This window comes from Macrotis lagotis, chromosome 5, assembly GCF_037893015.1.
Source record: "Macrotis lagotis isolate mMagLag1 chromosome 5, bilby.v1.9.chrom.fasta, whole genome shotgun sequence".
NCBI lineage: Eukaryota > Metazoa > Chordata > Mammalia > Peramelemorphia > Peramelidae > Macrotis > Macrotis lagotis.
In genome coordinates, this window is record NC_133662.1 from 198,816,147 (window position 1) to 198,838,906 (window position 22,760).

General features: G+C 34.0%; 1 long non-coding RNA gene across 1 annotated transcript; it reads left to right on the forward strand.

The window, feature by feature from the left end:
• Positions 1–2,018: 2,018 nt before the first annotated feature.
• On the forward strand, positions 2,019–15,945 carry LOC141490008 (uncharacterized). The gene is made up of 4 exons (XR_012469051.1): positions 2,019–2,060; positions 11,982–12,032; positions 15,404–15,529; positions 15,713–15,945. It is a non-coding gene; the product is annotated as an uncharacterized LOC141490008 (long non-coding RNA).
• The last annotated feature ends 6,815 nt before the right edge of the window (positions 15,946–22,760 follow it).

The window sequence follows — 22,760 nt, forward strand, 5'->3', positions numbered from 1 at the left end:
ATATGTATATAAGCTTCTATCATTAAGTTAGTTATTTAGTTAGTTATAATTGCCTGATGAAAAGGATATTACTATAAGGCTCAGTTGTTAACTTCTCCCTTTCATATTTTACATTTTAGTTTTGAACTTGTTTGGTTATATCTAATATTTCTTTTAGTGATCATCTTTCTATGATCATTTTCTTATATACATGTAAGGGGTTAGGTGAAAAAGAGCTGTTTAGCCTATATAATCTTGGATTTGCAAGGCATTTCCTAGTCTAAGCCATACCTAAGATGTGAATACTACTTAAAAAATTGGAACTGCTAGGTAGTGAAGTGGATTGAGAACTGGCCTTGGAGTCAGGAGGACAGGAGTTTGAAGTCAGAAGGACAGGAGTTTGGAGTCAGGAGGACAGGAGTTTAGAGTCAGGAGTCAAATCAAACCTCAGACACTTGATACTTACTAGCTGTGTGACCTTGGGCAAGTCACTTAATCTTGATTGCCTCACATACAGGGCCATCTCCAGTTGTCCTAACTGATATCTGACTACTGGACCAGATGGCTCCAGAGGAGAAAGTGAGACTGGTGACTTCGCCCAGCATTCCTTTCACTCAAATCCAATTCATGTGCTTCTCATGGTATCACTCCCTTGATATCATGGTCTTCTTTGAGATTGAAGGATTTACAACTTAAAAAATCTACAAGTGACCAACCAGAGACATTAAAGGTATGGTTGTATTTTAAGGGTATATTGACACTGCACTTAAATACAATTGGTTTCCTTTATGTTCTTTTATATTTTATTTGATGCATTCAAAATCATTACTCTGGGAAAGGATTCATATGTTTACCAGACCCTCAAAGGGGATCAGTGCTCAAAATAGATGAATAATTTTGGCTTAGAAGAACAGCAAAATAACCTAAGAGTGAAGGTACCTTGTTCCTTGAAGAAATGTCCCAACTATTACTTTCAGTTAGAGGGATAGGTAAAGAGATAGATAGAGATTGATAGATAGATAGACAGAAGATGGATGGATGTATGGATGGATAATGGATGGCTAGATAGATTAGATAAATATGTATGAATATATTTATGGGGGGTATTTTTACATGGGCATGTCTATATGAATTGCATGTACTTGTAGAGATACATGTATTGCATCTATATAGGCATATACATGTGAATATGCATGTGTATATATATTTATGTGTATATATGTGTGTATACACATATAAATTTACTTTTAAGTACCTGCATTTAAAGCCCCACTAAAAGCCAAGAGATAAAATCCAAATTGTAAGTTCTTAGAGCCTAGGGACCTTGTAACTTATTCTAGTCCATCTTCTCCAGTGACCATGCAAGCAGTTACAAACACATATTGAAAAAGGAAAGTATACAAGATTTCAGGCACTGCTTATGATGGTACCTTTCTGACAAGCCCTGGCTCCATTAGTGATGAATTAAAATCTGACAATATGTAACTTTCTTTGGAGAAAGAAAGATGAGAAATGTTCCCTCTCCTGGGCTGCATGCATGTCTTTGCTGCTACCACACCTTTTCAAATGATTCTTTTTAGAATGTAATGTCAGGGAGAAGCAGAACGGGAGAGGAAAGGAGAGGAGAGAGAGAGAGAGAGAGAGAGAGAGAGAGAGAGAGAGAGAGAGAGAGAGAGAGAGAGAGAGAGAGAGAGACCCAACAAATGGAATTGCCATAGCAACACCCTACATTTCTCTCTCGTAAAGTTTGGTCCTGTCTGGATCATCCCATTAGAGCTGGGGTTTCAGCTGGGTGAGAGCCACGGCTGTAATCTTCAGTGTGAAAATCTCTGCAGCCCATCCAGAGAATAAAAATAGAACAGAATAATTTAAATTATTTCATGAACATAAAATCCTGCAATTGGAGTTTTTTCAAAGAGGAATTTAACCCTTTAAACACCAGTATATGGGGCCACTTGAATTCCCCCCCTGCCAGTTCAAATTAGATTTGGTACTTATCATTATGACTTACTTTTTGTTGAGTACTAACTGAGGTTCCACTCTGAATAAGACAAAGGGTACAGTACTTATCTTCTCCACGGGTAAGAGGCAGAGGAGGCACAGAGTTAAGCTAGAATTTGGTCACATAAATTTTTAATGGTAATTTTTCAAAGCTTAAAAATGTCTATCTAATAAAAGATAACATTTTGAAAATTTAGCACTTGAAAATTTCATTTGGAGTAAATGAAATATCCTTTATCCTTCAAAAATGATCATTTGATAATTAGAAAAAAAATCATTTTTTATGTGAATGGGTATTTGGAGATGGGCAGCGGTAGTATGTATGTAAGTGGGTGTGTTCAGAAATTATTATTCATCTTTGTCTTCCCATACCTAACTGTGATATGCAAAGATAAGATACACCTTTGAAAATCATGTTATAGAATCAAATCAAAACTAGAAGGACCTTGGATATTGTCTTATTCAATGCTCTTACTTTACAGATGGAAGAAGTGAGACATGGAGAGATAGAATGATTGAGTCAGAATTAAAATCTGATTCCCTTAACTCTGAATCCAATATTCTTTCTGTTGAAACTTCCAAGGCCAAATAGTTAATTGTATGTTATGAAAAGATCTGAAATTAGCTGTACTGGAACCTCACTCCCACAAAAACCTTAAGTGATTTTTTTTTTGAGGAATTGTCCTATAAAGTTGTATTATATAGGCAGAAAAATATGTGATTCAATTGTCTGAGAAAGTGCTGAAAAGTGGAAAAGGAACGTATTTATATTCAGACAAGTATCTAGAAAAAAGAGAGGAAGTCTTCATTCTCTTAATCAATGAAGAGTCACTTCTCTTTCCTATGCAGTAGACAACATCATAGAGTTGCTCTTCAGGGAAAACTGTCTAAGGTTTAGGTGGGAGTGAGGGTATGATAAAATTTTACTGTGATGTTAATATTTCATAATCAACTCATTGTCCTGATATCAATTGCTCCAATCTCATAAGTCTCATTTTCAATTATGGACAAGCAACATATGGATACCTTGATTAGTATGTACCCTAGAAATAGGAAATGGTATGGGTTTATTATCCTAATTATAAAAAAAAAAACATGAACTAAAGCTATCTAAAAATCTTATGGGTTTTTTTTGTTTGTTTGTTTTTTAGGTTTTTGCAAGGCAAACGGGGTTAAGTGGCTTGCCCAAGACCACTAAAAATCTTATATTAAAAAAATCTATGATCATAAAGCTCTTTCATGTACCTTATAGATAACACAAAAATGGTGATTTAAACTTTAGGAAGTTGCAAATAATAAAAAAAAATTATATATAGAACAAAGTTGATGTTTGTAACCATTGGCTATAAAGTGGGGAGAATTTTTCATCAACTTTTTGCCATTAACTAAGCAACCATCCCACAAGACCAGTTGATGGAATCATCCATTTTTAGTGGACTTCAGGGAAATGTATGAGTTCAGAAGTAGTTTTATTCACAAGACAACATTTGTCAAATATAAGATATATTTAAATGTTTAAATTTCCCTTTTTTTGCCTTGATAACTAATAGGCAGAAAATTGGCATGTTTTCACAGCCTCTGGCAATGATATATGCAATTTTAATCATGGATATTAATTTACTTCTTTAATCCTTTGGTCCACTCATTTAACTATTCATTTTACACTGATATTTATATCACTTCCATAGTAATGGTGATGGAAATTAACTATAGACATTCATTATCGGGCTACTTTTGCCCCATTGCATAAAATTTTAACATGTGTATTATTAGAAGGTAAAAATTTCATCACTTTAAGCACAGGAGTACAATAATGCCACCTCTCCTCTGCTGATGATTAAATATTATGAGGGTTGCATGCAGTTATCAGCCAACAAGGAAGAACTATAGTGGCCAGCAACATGGGAGACAGCCCTGTAACTCTGACAGCTGTGAAATAACCCCTGATCTTTAGAAAAACTCAGCATGCTAGATGATAACCCTAACTATCACTTTTGAAAAGTGAAATTCCACAATGGAAATACCAGGAATTCAATTGTTTTCAAATGACACCTTGGGTGACAGTATTTTTGTCAGTAATTACTTGGCAAAATTTTTTTTTCCCTTTTCCTCTTGTACTAGTGATATGGACTCAAGCCTTTCCCAAAATAACCTTTAATTACAGTTTTTGATCTTGACACTCTTGGAAAATACCTTACCTGTTAGTTTAGTGTGGGTACCATCTGTAAGGTTTGATCTTAAAGTAACTAGTTCTGGAATGTGCCTGGTTAAAAAAAAGTGTTATGAATCTTTTTTGGAAAAAGTCAAACATATTCAGTTTTTACAGTCTTGGAACTTGAAATCATTTCCTTACAGCTTTTTGGGGGTAGGTGGAGGGAAATCTTTTCTGGCATGAGATTTTGTGTTAAAATTTTCAAATAAAAATAGATGGGCAGAGTGAGAGGATGGTGGGGTGGAGGGAAGATGCTTACAATGGAAATTTTGAATATATTAGAAACTGCATTTGTCAAGAAAGTAGGAAAGTAATTTGCAACTCTACTGTCATAGGTCTAATTACTTTCACTGAAAATACTATGAAATGATACTTATATAGCAAAAATCTAAGGATAAGAGAAAAGAAAGGGAAAATATGATATTAGAAAAGAATATCCTGAAGGAAAATTTTTCTGGTGACTTTGAAGTTACTAACCCTTTAGTAGCAGTACTGAGAGGAAAATCATATATATATATATATGTATATATATATATGTATATGTATACACACACACACACACACACACCCTTTAAGAGTGGTTCTGTATCACATCAAGACCAATCAAAGATTCCCACCCTGGTCATCATTAGTGATGTCTATAAATGTAAAAAATAATAATATAGAACAAAAAGCTTTACAGAAAGAGATAGGAAATTCCACCATTTCATTGGAAAATCCCAAGAGACTAAATATAAATTACATTTTGATAAGAGTACTGCTTGGTAAGAGTTGATGGTCCTTACCAGAAGAGTCATTTGTGAGAAAATTGTTATTGGTATCATTTGGCTAACATTATTTTTATAGCTTCCCCTATTAACTGTAGATTCTTTGAATTATGAAGCCAGATACTGAGTATTACTTATATGGAAAGCATTTATTATTTTGTTGATGACTTACAAAAACAGATCCTCAATGAAATCCTGGATTTTAATCAGGATGAAGCTAGCACAGAGGATGATTGGACATTAGCACTTTGTGTAATTTTCCAATGGGTCAGAAGGAAAAACACAGTAATGATTACTTTCAATGACCCAATATCATGAGGATTTGAGTGTTAGCTCAGCCTTGCTTTTACAAATGACCCCATTTTTATTTTAATAACAGCTATCAAATAAGGTTATTTGATGCACCCAAGAAGTTACATGAAATGTTAGAGTTGGAAGGGACTCAGAGATCATCTCGTTGAATGTGTGATATTATAAATGAAATCCAGAGTAGGAAATTGACTCAGAAATTTCACACAGTAGTTAATGTGGTTTTGAGAAAAGGAGAAACATTAGCAAAGACAAGATTTAAGTATCATTCTTCTAAATCTAGTGCTTTTTTGAACTGTGCCACACTGGTATACAACCCATATTTCAGAATATGCATAACTAGAAAAGGAAGTGGGCTAGTGATGTAGTGAGAGTGAGGAATCACAGGAAGACAGCCTGAGTGCTTCACATTGTCATATTGACAAAATATGAAAGGTTTCCGACATTCTGAGAAGATCCTCTATATAGAAATTAAAGAAATCTATAACCAAGAATTCTCTCAAGTGAGAAGTAATAGGTATGTTGCAAACTGCATTAACAGAAGGTGTAAAAAACCAAGCCAATAATAGATCTATTGATGCATTAAAAGATAAGTAAAATAAATTCATTAAAAAGATATGCTTTATTTACATTTTATTAGAGTGATATAACACATCCACCAATACATAATGTAACATTGGAAAAATATTATGTGAATTCCTAGGAAGGAGTCGTAGTCAGAAATGACTAGGGGAATCTGGTAAGTCTGCTTATATGATTGCAAAAGACGATCAATAGAGACATTGGAAAAGGCATAAGAAAAGACACAGGGGGCGGCTAGGTGGCGCAGTGGATAGAGCACTGACCCTGGAGTTAGGAGTACCTGAGTTCAAATCCTGTCTCAGACACTTCATAATTACCTAGCTGTGTGGCCTTGGGCAAGCCACTTAACCCCATATGCCTTGCAAAATCCTAAAAAAAGAAAAAAAAGACACAGAAGTGAATGTGTATGTTACATGCATGAGCAAAAACACAAAATTCAATTTGGTTATTGTGTTATAGATCTATCTGATGAAACCCAAAAAGTAGTGTGGCACTAAAACAGCCTTAAATGTCATACAAAGAAATTTCGAATCCATTCAGCAGGAAATAAGAAGGCACTAAGGAGTATTGATCAGAGGAATGACGATAAAATTTTTGCCTAAACAAATTTAATCTGATGTCTATTAAGGAAACATTCTTCTGGGTAAGGACACATTTGTCTTCAGTATTTGACAATGAAATTCTACTTCCATTGCCTGATTTGAAAATATATATTCTAAAATTGAAGAGCAATAGAAATCATAAGATTCTTCATACCTATTCACTCACTTTTTATCTCCAAGACTGCTCTCACCCTGACTCTCCCTCTCCTTATCCCCCCAACCCTGCTGCAGAGTGCCTGGGGTTGGAGAAGATAAGGAAGTGGTATTGGGAAATGAAACCTTGGCAGCTTGTAAAGCAAAGGGAAATAGTAACAACAATGGTTAGTAGCTAAGTCTTCTCTCCTTGTTCTGCGATTGTCTATCTGAGACTGGAATCCATTAGTACTGACCTGTTAGACAAACAGTACAATTACTAACCCTTCCAAATTCCAGTTCTCATGAGACCTCCAATTTCATATTCCTATGCCAATCCCAAAGATAAATTTTCTTTAGCATTCTTAATTATTCTTTTGATAACTGGTCCTCCTAGAAGTGTGAAATGACTATCTAATGGAAACAGTATTGTTGCACACTTTTGCATGCTCACAAAGAGCAGAGCGATGGAGAACTAAATAAACTGAAGTAATGCATGTTCCATAACTCCTGAGTTCAGATCAGGTTTATGCTTGGGGGAACATCCCGGGTTTAAAAAATTGTTGGATATAGTCATTTCAAAGATGGGTAGACTGAATAGAAACCAACATCCAAGCATGTTTCTCTACTTCTGTGAAAAGTAAATTCTACTATGCCAAGGTCATGTGTCTAATGCACACTGAAACCAGTTCAAAACAGAGAACTAGTTCACTAGGGGCTGGAGGTCAGAGTTAATTGGTAATTGAATAAACAAACAGATCCACATAACCCTTTATATCAATTCCAAGTCATGTGTATAGATGAGTAAAATCAATAACTCTTTGAGAAGTACTTTTTTCAGTATGTTGCCTTTCAGGGAATACACAAATTTTCAAGATGAGTGTGAGATACTTCCAGAAAATGAAAATAAAAACTAGTTGGTTATTAAATATGTTAAATAAAAAATATTTGAATATTAAATTAATTTAAATTTAAATAAATATTAAATAGAAACCTATTTATATGTACCTATGAAGAATTACACATTCAGATTTGTTTTGAAGTTCTTATACTAATAATGTATGGTTATAGGCATGTCAAGTTTCCTCATAAATTGCAATTCTTGTCAGATAAAATGTGTTCCATGGGGAAGAGAGACACATATTCATAGAATTAACTAGAGTTACTGATCGATACAAGAAGGCAGTCTCCCAGTCACCTTTTTTTTAAAGTCTTCTTCTAAGTCTCCAAAGCACAATGTAATAAGTAATTAATAAATTGTATGACTTTTATTACTGTATTAGTATAAGAACTTCAAGATTGAACTAGACTTGTGCATTAGAAAAAGGCTCCATATATCATGACTTTTTAGAATAATATAAGAGAACTAGACAATTCCTCTCATTCACTGCTTCTCAAATTTGATATGGGATTCTAAATAAGGCTAGAATTTCTTGAGCCTAGCATATATGTTGCTTTTCTATCAATCAACTGGAATAAAAAGATTTTAAAAATGGAAGATCAAAATACATGGTTAGAACATGCATCCTTGATTGTTTTTATGTCATTCATAGTGGTATATAACTAAAAAATACTTTACAGAATAATATTTTGTAATATATATTTCAATGTATATTTCTTGGGATCTAGAATTTGATTAATTTAGATTCCATGTCTTTATGCACCAGACAAAATGATAAACTTCTGAGAACATTTTATTAGTCCTATAATGTAAGAAGACCTATAATGTAGGAAACGTTTCCAAGATGGAATATGGAAGGACAGAGGCAACATGAAGACCACCTCATATATTTGCTTTGTGAGGGTTGGGTTTTCAAGGTAATGGGGCTAAGTGACTTACCCAAGGTCACACAGCTAGATAATTATTAAGTATCTGAGGCTGAATTTGAACTCAGATCCTCCTGACTCTCTCCATTGTGCCACTTAGCTGCCCCAACATCATATATTTGTAAGAGAAATGAACTTTAAAAGCTAGTTGTAGCTGTAGTTTCTAGGAAAAAACCAATGTCAGTGTGGAAAAAAATGAATTCTCTCATTTTTAAAGTTTAATTTCTGTTTATATTTAGAATGGAGATGAGAAAGATATCTCTCCTGACACTAGTGCCAATTGCTCAAGGAGTAATAATCATGACTCCAGAGCGTCTGGAGCAGCCTGGAAATGTTAAGAAGATAAAGAAATGTGAATCTAGGAAGGGATATCTCTTCATTGTTCCTAAATTCCATCTGCCCTTAGAAAAGAAACTGAAATAAATCCCTAGAATTATCATAATTAGTGTTAGTTGAATTAAGTTTAGAAAGAATGGGGAAAGATGCAGGACATGAGAAAACTCCTCTGTCTCAAAATGATGAGGACATAGCTGATACAGTTGCTGAAATTTAGATAAAGGTAATGAGAGAACACTATCACCAGTTCAAAAAAATTTATAGACATTTTAATAAAGTAAATCTAATGATGGCCTCACAGCATTGGGAAACATTGTAGAAGTAGAAACTCTAGAAATGATATTATAAGCTGAATTATTGATAATAATTATTAATTCTGGATTAAGAGTTATCTGTTTTTAAAAAGTATTTTGGGATAAGTTTGTAATTTATGCTAATTTTGTAATAATGTTATCAATGGCTACTGTAAAGCTTAACAATAACAAAATAGCAACAAATAATATTAGTAAATATGAAGTGATAAAAATTGAATTTTATATGTCTAGCTGCAAATAAAATGAATTATATTTTTACTGACTCTCATATTAATGATCATATTAAAAGAACTTATTCACCATAAGCAAATAGACAACACTAGATACTTTGCTGGTATTAATTAGTTGGTATAAGTAAGATATATATCTTACATATATATATACATATATATATATATATATATATATATATATATATCTCAACACCTGATTGCTCTGGCAAGTGCAGAAACATTCTGCTTTATCTAGTGCTCAAAGGAAATAGCTTATCTTTAGTTCAATTCAATTTGAAAATATTTATATAAAATGAATTTGTAAGACATATGTTATTTAAAAAATTAAAAATTTTAAAAACTTTGCGCTCAACAAACTTACATTCCCCTGGGGTGAAAGTAAAGGATTAAAGGGCATATGTTTATACAGAAAAGGAGACGAGAGAGAGAGAGAGAGAGAAGGAGAGATGGAAGGAAAGAGATAGACAGCTATTAATTAGGGGGCTGGGGAAAGGTTCCATGTAGGAGGCATGACCTTGTCTAAGTCTTAGAGGAAGCTAAGTATTCTGCAAGATGAGTAGAAGTGTGCTACCAGACTTGGGGTAGGGTGAAGGGAAATGACCTGTATAAAGACCTGAGGAGTTGAAATGAAATGCCAAGTCCAAGGATGGGAAAGGAATAAAGCAAATATCTTACAAAAAATTACCTCAATTGAATCTCAAAATAACTGTGAGGCAGGTGTCTTCCCCATTTTACAATTGAGGAAACTAAGGCAAACAAGGTTTGAGTGATTAACTGCCAACAGAATAGCTAATAAGGCAGTTTGTCAAAAATGTTGACAGTGTGAAATGGTTTAATATGAAATAAATCTGGCAAGATAAATAATTTATAAAAGATAGTTTCTTGCGGAAATGTCAAAAAAGAATGTAGCAAGAGTTGCTGTAAATATGGCTCAAAGGGAAGCAAGACTAGACGTCTCTAACATCTCCTACTCCTTTTCCAAAGATTTCTATTCTTTTTAGGGGATGGGGGAGAAGAAGCGAAAAGGCAGAGGTTGAATTCAGAGCCTGGACAATTTATTCTTATCAAAGAGAGGGAATATTGAGTTAGAATCATCTTTCTGCTCCCTCAAATACTTCTAGCCTAGAGAATATGACTTTAATTTTCAAGCTGTACTCCTGATCACTATTACTTAATGAGGAAAAGATTTATAACAGAAACTTCATTCTCTTCCCACAAAATGCCAATTCTACAGTAAGTACCCCTGGCAAGTAGCAAATAAAACCATTTATCTGAGTCAATAGCAAAAGAAAACCCTGACAGTATATACATGAGAATATACCAGACAAGACAGATGGAAGGAGCTCTCTCATTTGGGAATGAGTTATCAAGAGAATATGAATCCAGTCATTAGGTGAACAGTATGTTGGATACAGTTTCTGGTCTAAAGTCCAATCAATAAACAGTTTCAACAAACAGTTCAACCAAGAGATGGAGGAAGAAATCTCATCAAAAATGTCTCTAGTGTAGCAAACTTGGAAAAAGAGTATGATCAAAGTTCTACATGTCAGTTTTTTTCCCTTTTCTACTTTAATATACCTAAAGAATAGTTGTGTGCATAATCTCTCTTAATCCTAGATATTAGCAGACCCTGAAGAGTCTGAAAAGATCTCTCTTCTTGCTCACTCTTGCCATTTTAGCCCATTCCTTGCATAGGTGGGAAATGTTGAATTCTACTAAAAAGAAATTGCTATGCCAGTGAGTTTTATGGTTTAGTTTAAGAGGAATTATTATTTTATAATGGAAGGCACAAGGGAGTTATAATGATATTTGAGCAATAGAGTGAAGTGGTCAGATCTATGTCTTAAGAATGTTAAATTGGTTTGATCAATGTATAGCATGGAAACAATGTAAAGATTATCAGACTGCCTTCTGTGGGGGAAGGGAGGGTGGGGGAAAAATTGTAAAATTCAAAACCTTACAAAGATGATAGGTAGAGGGATGGCTAGGTGATGTAGTGGATAAAGCACCGGCCTTGGAGTCAGGAGTACCTGGGTTCAAATCCAGTCTCAGACATTTACTAATTACCTGTGTGACCTTGGACAAGCCACTTAACCCTGTTTGCCTTGCAAAAACCTAAAAAGAAGATGATAGGTAGAAACTAGTATTGTATATAATTGGAAAACAAATAAAATTTTTATTTAAAAACATTAAATTGGTAGCAATTTGAAGGCCTTCTTGAACAAAATGGAGAATAGAGTCAGAAAATTAACTGAAGAACTCTTACAATGATCAAAATAATAGATATCAAAGGCCTGAACTGGAATAATAGCTGTATGAGTAGAGAGAAAGGAGAAAAATGGAACAAATGCCATAAAGATAAAAATCAACAAAACTTGGCAATTGATTGGATAAGGAGAAGATAAAGAAGAAATAAATGTCAAAGATGACTTCAAATTATTCAAACTTAGAAGAACAGAAAGATAATATTATTGATGAAAATAACAGCTAACATTTATAGCATGCCATAAGATTTATAAGACACTTCATATATAGATATATAGATATAGATATAGATGATATAGATAGATATAGATAGATATAGATATAGATTAGATATAGATATAGATGATATAGATAGATATTATCTCAATGTATTCCTAAAACAATATCATGAGTCATGTGCAATCATTACCTATGTTTTACAGATGATTTGGAATTGGAAAGGAATAAGTGATTTTATATGTTAAAAAAACAAGGTGAGTAATAAATTTTGGGATTATATAACAGTAAGTGTCTGAGTCAAAGTCACACCTTCCTGATTCTCCCTACCCCATGTTCAGTACTCTATGTCAACTGTTTGTAAAAAGTAGAAACATATAAAGGTAAGGTTCACTTAGGAGAAAATATTATGAGATCTGCTTTAGATATTTTGAGTTTGTAAAGGCAATGGGACATACAGATAATATCTATCCAACAAGTAACAGCTATATTTTATGAGTGATTAAGGCTAGATATATAGATTAGGAAGTCATTTGCTTAGGAATAATAACAGATCATAGTAAGCTGTTAGGATCACCAAAAGATAAAGTACAGAAAAAGAAGAGATGAGCTACAGAAAAACCTTGGAGAGCATCCACACATAATAGGTAAAAGGGAAATGGTTTCAGCAAAGGAAACTTAGAAGAAACATTGTGACACAAATGATGCCATTTTTAGGCTCATCAATGAAATAAATCTAAACAGATCATTTAATCCAACTATCCTTATTTTACAGAAGAGGAAGATAAGACTGAGAGTGTTACATGATTTTACCAAGATCAAATATCATAAGGAGCAGAACTAGGATTCCAAAATCAGTAGTCTATCTCAGCCTAATTTTCTATTATAGATAATAGTTATAGATAATAATCAATATATATGATTAATAATAATAGTTCTGTGCAAAGTTGTTTTACTTTAGGGTTAAAAGGAACCTGAGTATGTTTTAAGGAGAATACTATAGTTCTATAAATAATAATAGTCAAAAAAGTGAAGTAATTTGACCAATGACACACAGATAACTTGTAGTAGAATCCAGGGTCCTTTCATGAAACATAGGCAGATAAACCATAAGAATTCATAAATCTTATGGAGAAAATGAAATAAGTGACTGCCCATATGTCACAGCATTCACATTTATTTAAAATTGATTTTGCAATGAGAGTCTGATTCTATGTGTAGACTTAAATGATAACCATCATATTTTTTCTAATGGGCCTGTAGTTAATGTAGAATTACCAGGTACTTGAAGATCATATTCTCAATTACAGGTGAAGTTATGAGACAAGAAATCGCATTTCTACCATAGAATAATCAGATTATCATATGCACAAAATGGTGGATAAAGTATTGGTTTAGGGCAGAAGGCCTGCACATCAATAAATATTTTTTAAACCCTTGTACTAAGTGTTAGGGATACAAAATCGGTACATGACACAGCTTCTGTCCTCAAGAAGGTATGAGGTTTAGAGATAATTTCATTTTTTTGTGTGTTTTCTTTGGCAAGGCATTAGGATTAAGTGATTTGCCCAAGGTCACACAGCTAGGTAATTATTAAGTGTCTGAGGCGGCATCTGAACTCAGGTCCTCCTGACTCCAGGGTGGGTGCTCTATGCACTGTGCCATCTGGCTGCCCTGAGGTAATTTTATTTTACAGAATATTGAGTTTCTAGAGATGATGTTAAAGAAAAAAGCCAGTGAGAAATGATCAGAAGAATTCCCCAAATGTTCTTATTTTTTTTTTTGCAAGGCATTGGGGTTAAGTGACTTGACCAAGGTTACATAGCTAAGTAAGTATTAAGGGCCTGAGGCTGAATTTGAACTCAGGTCCTCAACTCCAGGGCTAGTGCTCTATCCATTTTGCCACATAGTTGTCCCAAATATTCCTCTTAAATTCTGAAGGAGATGGGAGAAAGATGAGGGAATTCCAAGTCAGTGAAAAAGTCAGAACAAATGCAATATTGCTTGATTGAGTTCACCATTTTGTTTGAATTTGTTCATGGTGCTTGAAAACAATAACAATAGTAAATGAAAAGATAACTGATCACAGATCACCATAATATGTAATAATATTGAAAAAGTCTGAAATAGTGCAAGATTTAAGAAAATTTGGCACAGACATGATGTGAAGTTAGCAAATGCTGTTGGGAAAATGATGCTATTAGAATGATTCAATCCAAAATTGTCAAAAACCTTCCATTTGTACAAACAAAAACCAAACAAAATAAAAACAGTATCTGTGAATTATAATAAAGCAGACACAATAAACTAAGGTATGCAATTTACAGTGGCACTCTAAACGATGGTGACAACCTTATTTTCTGAGTTTGCAGTAAAATGCAGCTGCTGGGGGATAGTTGAATGAAATTCTCTTAGATTCTTGCTCTACAGTGGATGCTTACTGAGATGATGTCTATTGTGTATGGTCTTGAAAGAGTACAGGTGGCCTAGAAGTTAGGAAATCTGTACTCATAAGAGCAATGTCTCACCCTGTTGTACTATTGTACTGTTGGAAAAATCTCCAAAATGGAGCTGACAGGGTATTCTATCCCCTGATACTCTTCTCAGGTGAGAAGGCCTCCTATACCATATTACACAATCAATTAATATAAAGGTAAACTAAATGTGGAAGTCATAGACACTTCTGTTGAATAATGGAATGCTGTAAACTGAGTTCAAACAAGTTTTAATCATTATGGGAAGAGAGAAGCACTTTAGATGAATGAATGAAATAACACTGCACAGTAAATATGTTAGAATTGGTTGAAAGAATTTGATTCACCACTGGACTTATGTAGAGATTCAAAAAGGGAGTCAGATTTACCAAGAGCTTTCAAGAATGCATGGCTGAGGGGGGCGGCTAGGTGGCACAGTGGATAAAGCACCGGCCCCAGGACCAGAGTCAGGAATACCTGGGTTCAAATCCAGCCTCAGACACTTAATAATTACCTAGCTATGTGGCCTTGGGCAAGCCACTTAACCTCATTTGCCTTGCAAAAAAACCTAAAAAAAAAAACCCAAAGAATGCATGACTGAAAATCAGTGAATATAAACCAATGAAAGGAAAAGTACTTATTAAATGCTTACTATATGCAAAACATTTTGTTTTTTTCTGGTAATACAAATAGAAAAGCAAGGCTCCCTCTGCTCTCTAGGAATTCATATTTGAAATGGGGAGACAACTTACATAAAAGAAGTCAGATGCAAATTAGATAGAAAGATCCTCTCTTTCTTAGGCAAAAACAGATGGTAATACATCTTTTTAAATGTCATTTCTACTAATAAAAATATATCAGTTTTTAATGAAGTATCTGAAGTGTCAAAGACTTCGGTTGTGACAACCCTTTTTTTCTGGGTCTGCAGTAAAGTGTAGCTGCTGAGGAAGTAGAACTGCAATATCTTAGATTCTTACTCTATAGGAGATGCTTCTTGTGATGATTCTATGGTGTCTGGGCTTGCAAAAGCACAGGTGATCTTGGGGTTTAGGGAACCTGAAACTTCCAGGACTCTTGTACATACCTACCTGTCAGTGACCATTGGTCTCCCTCACATGGTCTTGCTGTTTTAATCTTGGCTGTCATGGAAGTAGAAGTTAGTCAATGGTTGGTGAGGAAGGCTGCATCCTTCTCCAATAACTGTATTTTCCGGAGTGATGGCTATGAGGACTAGACTGAAGGAAGGAGACCCTGACACCAGAAAGAAGAAGGAAGCAAGGGTAGGGGTCAGATGGCGAGACTGAGGTCTCTGCTCCTCATCTTTGACATGCTAATAACTTTATGTGCTCAGAAAAGTCAGAAAATTTGGATTTGCTATTATTGATTAATAACAGTAGCAGTGTTCCTTTAATAAGTGTAACTTATGGCAGCTTTTGTTTTTGTTTTTTGTTTTGGGGGGAAAGGGGAGAGTTTTGCATGAGGAGTTGAGAGAACATGGAAAAGACAGCTTCAGGATGACACAAGATTATCAACTCTCAAAACCCAGCAAAGTGATATACCTCTGAGGAACTTCGAAGGAACTCCTCTAAGAAAGAAAAGGACCTCCATCCAACCAACAGCTCTGACTCAACCTTTTGCCACATAACTATTCACTAGTTGACATCTTCACGTCCACCTTAGAATTATTACCTTCAAAGCTCTGGTTGATTGAATTATTTCATTATAAATTATTTCATTATAAATCAAATTTTGAATGCTCTTAACCTCCTCAAATTAATTCGCATTTACTTATTGGCTGGTATTTGTGAACTAAAAGTAGAAAATATGAGGTCTTTAAGGACAGAGTCTATTTTTATCTGGGGCTTAGAATTTTCTCTACTTAACACAGTGTTGTCCTAATAGTAGGTGCCCACAAATATTTATTGACTTGGATCATAAGCAAATTACTTAAACTCACAAAACTGCAGTTTCCCCTTCAGTAAAATGGGGAAGAGGAAAGGAATAAGTTTTTCTGTCCTGAAGGAGGTTTTTGTTATTGTCCTAATTTTACTGTTGAGGAGATTTAGATTAAGTGACTTGCCATGGCTTACATAGGGATACATAAATATCTGAGGCCATATTTGGCCTCAAGTCTTCTTGTCTCTATACTTAGTGCTCTCTCCACTGTACCACCAGCTACCTTCCAAATGGGGATAATTCTATTTACATTAGCTCCTTCGTAGATTAGCTGAGAGGAATGTGCTTTGTCAAACTTTATTGAAGAGCAGCTAGGTGGCAGTGAATAAAGCACTGGCCCTGGAGTCAGGAGTACCTGGGTTCAAATCCAGTCTCATACACTTAATAATGACCTAGCTGTGTGGCCTTGGGCAAGCCACTTAACCCCATTTGCCTTGCAAAAACCTAAAAAAAAAAAAACCTTTATTGAAATGTGGCATTATTGTTATGTGGAAAAATCTAGCAAGGAATTTGAATGTGGAGGTTTATTGTAGCTTGTAGGGATTTATCTAAATAGAAAATTTACATGAAAAAGCTTGGAACCTATATTGGTTTAGAACTGCCAGAAGAAACATGAGTTGAAGTTATGTTTCAGATGGAAATAAATATATTTTAAAATATTCTGAATTTTGACCAACATAAAATATTGGAAAATTTTTGAGTTACTGCAACAAGAAAATATTAAAAAGTCTTCAGAGCAGTTTAACTTAAATAATATCCATTAAAAATATTTAACCCAAATATCCCCATCCTAAAACCTCTAAAGTCAGATCTTTTCCTTCCATTCAGTCTGTGGTCTCTAACTTTTTATAGGTCCCTCCTAGAGTAAAACCAGGAGTAAATCTACTAGGGACTTTTCCAAGATTCCTCCATAATGGTAGTTTAGATACAGAGGGAGCAATGTTAATTGGGCTGGAAAAGTTGAGATGGAAAAATCCATAGTAATTAAGTGTAAATTAATGAAGACCCGAACATAAGACTCAAAAATCATATGCAACAGGAGAGTCAGTTGCCAGAAGAGTGATAGCAAAATACAAAGCAAAAATAAAGGAAGAGGCATTTGTGGAACTAACATAAAACTAGATATTGATAGGAAGAGAGCAAACTACAGATGCCCAAAGTAATTGAAGACTAAACAGTTTACCAAAAAGCTGTGAAATAACTATATTCATGATAATTTTCATATATGATACATGCTTGCCCTTTCTGCAGAATTAGTTTCAGTTATGAATAGCTCTCAGCCACTACCAGGATTCCCCACATGATAGTCTGAATAGCCATAAGATCCTTCAAGACTTGAACTTAAAGTTGCTTTGAGCTAGAAATATAACAATGAGTATTTTTGGGGGGTGAGGCTGACTTTTGAAGAAAGCCAAGGAAACTCAGTGGTAGAGGAGAGGAGGAAGAAAATTAAAGGCACTGGGAACAAGTGCAAAGGCATGAGGTCAATAGATGAAGCATCCTATAGGAAGAACTAGGATATTGATGGCTCTGGACAATAATCTATAAAAAGAAAAGAAAATTTAACACTAGAAAGGCAGGAAAATTAATAGGTTGAAAGGGGCAAATGTCAGAGTATTTTATCTTGATCCTGTAAGTAACAGGGAAACAGTTAAAGTTTATGGAGTTAAAGGAGTGGTGTAGAGTGACATCACTGTGAGTGGAGGATAAATTAGAGGTGGAGAAAAATGAAACAGGAAGGAACATTGAAACAGGAAAACATAAAGTGGTTACAAAAGCATAGGCAAGAGGTAGTGAGGATAAAGATGATGGTTGTGATAATGAAGAGAAAAATATACTAGAGATGTCATAAGGGTAAAAATGGTAAGATTTTTCAATAGATTGGCAATGTGAGATGAGTGCAAATGAGAAGATGAGCATGATGCCAGATTTGGGAACCTAAATGACTGGAATGATGGTGGTGTGAATACCAATAATAGGATAATAGAAAATATGGAGGATAGATAACAGAACTCTATATGATATATATATATATATATATATATGCATAGAAAATATTCAGAAATCAGAGGTCTCAAATCAGCATTTAAAAAAACCAGTCCAGAGAACTTAGGGTAAGAATCTCATCATAGAAACAGGCTTTGAATAGAAATAAAATGAAATGTTTGGAACTCAAAGTTGTAAACCTGAAAGAAAATCTGGAGAAGAAAATAAAAGATAGCCAATGAGAAATGACACATGAAGAATATGGTTAGGGAAGAATAAATATAGAAGAAATAGGCTAACAGTCTTGTCCAAGGGAAAAGAGGACATCTTAGCTTCACAACCTGAGATATATAATGAACATCACTAAACTACACTGCTTCTATTTCACATTACTTCTTAATGAATTGCTATTTCTGAGAGTAAGGCAGAGCAGAAAATGGCCCCACGAAAACCAAAATATAAACTAAAAAGAGATAGATAAATAACTAGGGAAGGAAAGGATGTGGTGAGAGGTACATAAGTACTAAGAATGAGATGGAAAAAGAGAACTCAAAACAGTAATCCAGAAACTCTGCCCTCAAAGCAAAGATGCAATTTAGACTGGGATAAAAATAAGGATGTGTAGCAAATAAATAAAGTCAACAAAATAAGCCACAAAAGAATTATATTTAAGCCAAGGAATTGGAAGAATAAAGTACATGATTATCTGGGTTGTAAAAAAGAAGGTTCAAAAATCCCAGAGATCCTTTAATTCATCTATCAGTCATTGAGCATTTTTTAAAATTTTAGTATATGCCGGGTACTGTATTAAGCATTGGGATATAAATTAAAATGCTAGTTCCTACCTACAAGGAGCTAACATTCTAATGGGAGAAATAACATAAATATATCAGAATATAAGATCATTGATAAAAGGAGGTAACATTACAGAAGATGGCACAAGTGCCTGGGGGACTGGGAAAAGTCGCCTTCAAAAAACTACACAAGAATTGAATTTTAAAAGAAATAGGAGGCAGAATATTCTAGTTATGTAAAACATCTAGTATAATGGCATTGACCTGGGAAGAGGAGTGTTATTCTTGAGGGGAAAAAAAAGTAAGGCAGTTTATTGGAACAGTGTGTGGATCAGTTATACAGTAGTAATGGAGTGGCAAGAACCATAAGCCTGAGAGATCAATTGGAGCACTTTTAATCATCCAGAGATTATGAGAAATTGATTGAGAGTGGTGTTTATATGAAAAAGAGGATATATATATATATATTATAAATATATATATATATATAAGATTTAGCAACTAATTGAATATTTGAAGTGAGCAAGGAAGAACAATGAAGTATGCCATCAACATTGGAAACCTAGTGATTAGAAATTTAGTGGTGCCTTTGATAGTAATAAAAGAGGTTGAAAGAGGGAGAGGGATTTGAATGAAAAATCCACTGAGTTCTGTTTTGGATATTTTGATTTTGAGACATTTATGGATCATCCAGTTTGAACTATCCAATGGGTCACTGGTGATAGAACTTAGGAGACAGATTTGGGCTGAATTAACAATTTTGGGAATCATGCACTTGGAGATGATAATTTAATACTACTGAGAGTAGAAAAGATCCCAGAAGGGAGGCAGCAAAAAAAAGAAGAGAGAGGAGAATTCAGGACAAAGCCTTGGGGAATACCACTCTAAGTGGTCATAACATAGATGAAAATCTAGCAAAAGAAAATGAGAAGGTAAAGTAAGAAAACTGTAGAGATCAATCATGAAAACAGAGACAAAATAATACACAGAAAAGGATGGTTATTAGCGTCAAATACTGCAATTTCAATTGAATGATAAGATTGGGAAACAGATTTTAGGGGGTTTATAAGAAAATGAGAGGTGAGAGAATTAATTAATGAATAAACAGAAAGATAGGGAAATTGAAGTAACATTAAATAACAATTTAACTAAATTCAAGTACTTTAGGCATGTCATAAATAATGGGTTAGTCTAATGGAAAAGGATAAAAATAGAGTTAGCATTAATAATAGTGGTCATGAGGTCAAAATGTTATCTTCAAAAAGAAGTGAACAAAATCAATACAAAACGGAAAATCCTGAACCTAATAATCATAAATATAAATGAATTAAATCAGTAATTTGAAAGAATGACAGAATGGATGAAGTACTCATAGCCAGGAAAAAACAAATACACATGATGATTGCAATGAAGATGGAAATAATAATGAAATGAAAGTGAACATTATATCACTATAACCACCAAACTTAGTCCCAGAAAAATATATAGGAAAATGTACCTCTTTCCTTTCAATGAAGAAATAGGATGTAATACAGCAAATGCTATCAGACACAGTTGATGAACTAGTTGGTCTTGCTGATGTGAATGTTTTTATTCATTATTATGAGAACTAGTATGATACAACAAATAGAAAATTAATCCAGTACTTAGGCATACCTTCATTCAAATCTCTCATCATGGCCATATGCCAGTAACCTTGGACAATTAACTTTTCCTCTCACTTTACCAGGAAACTCCCTAAGAATAGGTTTTTAGAGTTACCTTCAGCAATGAAATCACAGGTCTGAAAGACAAAAATATTTTTGCACTGGAAGACTCAGTGGATAAGGGACCAGCAAAAAATATATTCAGAAAGGATATTCAGGAGTATGATTCAGAAATGATTCAGAATGTATATTCAGAAAGTTCAGCCCCTTTCTCTATATCCTCTAAAGATTTAATCTTTTTAACTATTCATCTATCCATTTAAAAACATTTATATGTAGAGGTAAATCCTAAAAATGAGACACAACATGCTTGACATTTTTTTTACCAGATCTATTATTTCATGCAATAACAAATTTCCAGAGAGAAACTCAAAGCTTATTGAAAGCTTTTCAACTCTCTAACTACCGCATCAGACTATTTCATAACAAAGAGAAAAAAATGAACTAACACAAATAACCCACAAATAATTCATTTTTAATGATCCAAAAACATTCATTTTCAAAAATCCACATCACCATTCTCTTCAACAAAAAGAGAGATGTATCTCAGACACTTAATAATTACCTAGCTGTGTGGCCTTGGGCAAGCCACTTAACCCCATTTTCCTTACAAAAAAACCTAAAAAAGAGAGAGAGAGAGATGTATATTTTTCCCAGATGAGTTGCTATTGCTATATATTGCTAAATTTCATTTTATTTCCACATACAAAACTTTAGTCGTTTTTCACATAGTCCCAGAGAAGATTTGTGGGGGGAAGAAGTATGATAGCTTTGTACAAGCATTTAGAAAGGTTATCATCTTAAGAAGATTTTGGATTAGACAATAGGATATTTGTAGACTGCAAAGAACTTAGTTCTATCCATTTCCCTTTTATTTATAGACATCTCACTATTTTGTGACTGTGCCTCAACATCCAATCAAGAAAAGTGTTGTTCTTGTTGCTGTTGTTAATATGAACTTGGAAATAGAGAATGTTGAACCAAATTCTGTAATATTCATTGCTAATGTTACCTCACCCAAGTCACATCCCCTCCCTGAACTTCAGTTTTCTTGTCTGTAGGATGAAACTAGATGATCTCATCTTGAATCTTATGAATCTATTTTCCAAAAGCAGGTTAAAAAATAAATCCAAGATAACTGGAGAGAGAGAGAGAGAAACATACACAGTCAGAAAGATAGTGAAAGACAGATAGAGATACAAGGAGTCAGAGACAGAGGAACAGAGACAGAGACCAAGAGAGCAGGTGACAAGAGAGGGAAAGAAAGACAGAGAGAGAGAAAGAAACAGAGAGAAAGAGAAAGAGAGAGAGAGAGAGAGAAAGAGCGGGTGCTTTATATCATGTGAGGGATTATTATTGTTACATATTGTAGACTATTGCTTATGAGCAATATCTTAAAAATATAGCCCTTTGAATTGAATTTATAGAATTCTAAAATACTTTCTCAAGAAGGAAAAAAGAAACCTCTCATTTGTTTTTTTCGAAAACCACAAACATGCCATATTCTTTAAAGCCTACCATCCTGAAAGAAAAAAAAAATCATTAATTTGATTGCCAGTTTAATTGTCTGTTTTAGAAATGTGCCTTCACAACAATCAGACCAAAACAAAATGACCCCTTTATTTTTGAAGAAATAAACATTTAAAAATATAAAATCTACTACTATTTCCTGCTTACACATTTAACTCCAAAGCTGTTGTAATGCATTCTTAAACTATTAAGCTAAAAGAACTAAGAAAATGTTTGTAGAGACAAGAATGATGTTTGCTCACCTAGTTCTCTAATAGCATTTCCTCTTTTAGTGATTCCATGAAATCATAATGCAAAGTCCTTGGAGCATTTTAGGTAAAACCCAGAAATAGTTGATAGAATTCAGGCAAATAAAAAAAAATATTGTGCCAATCTATTCGTTTCCCTAATGGTGAACTTTTATTTTTTGGTCACTGAGGGAAATGCAATAACTCTGCCGATAATGAAAGGCTTAGCCACAGAGAGGAGCCCTACCATCACTAGACATAAGGGACTAGCTTCAATATTGCCACTATATATAATTCTAGACCTTTAAGCTC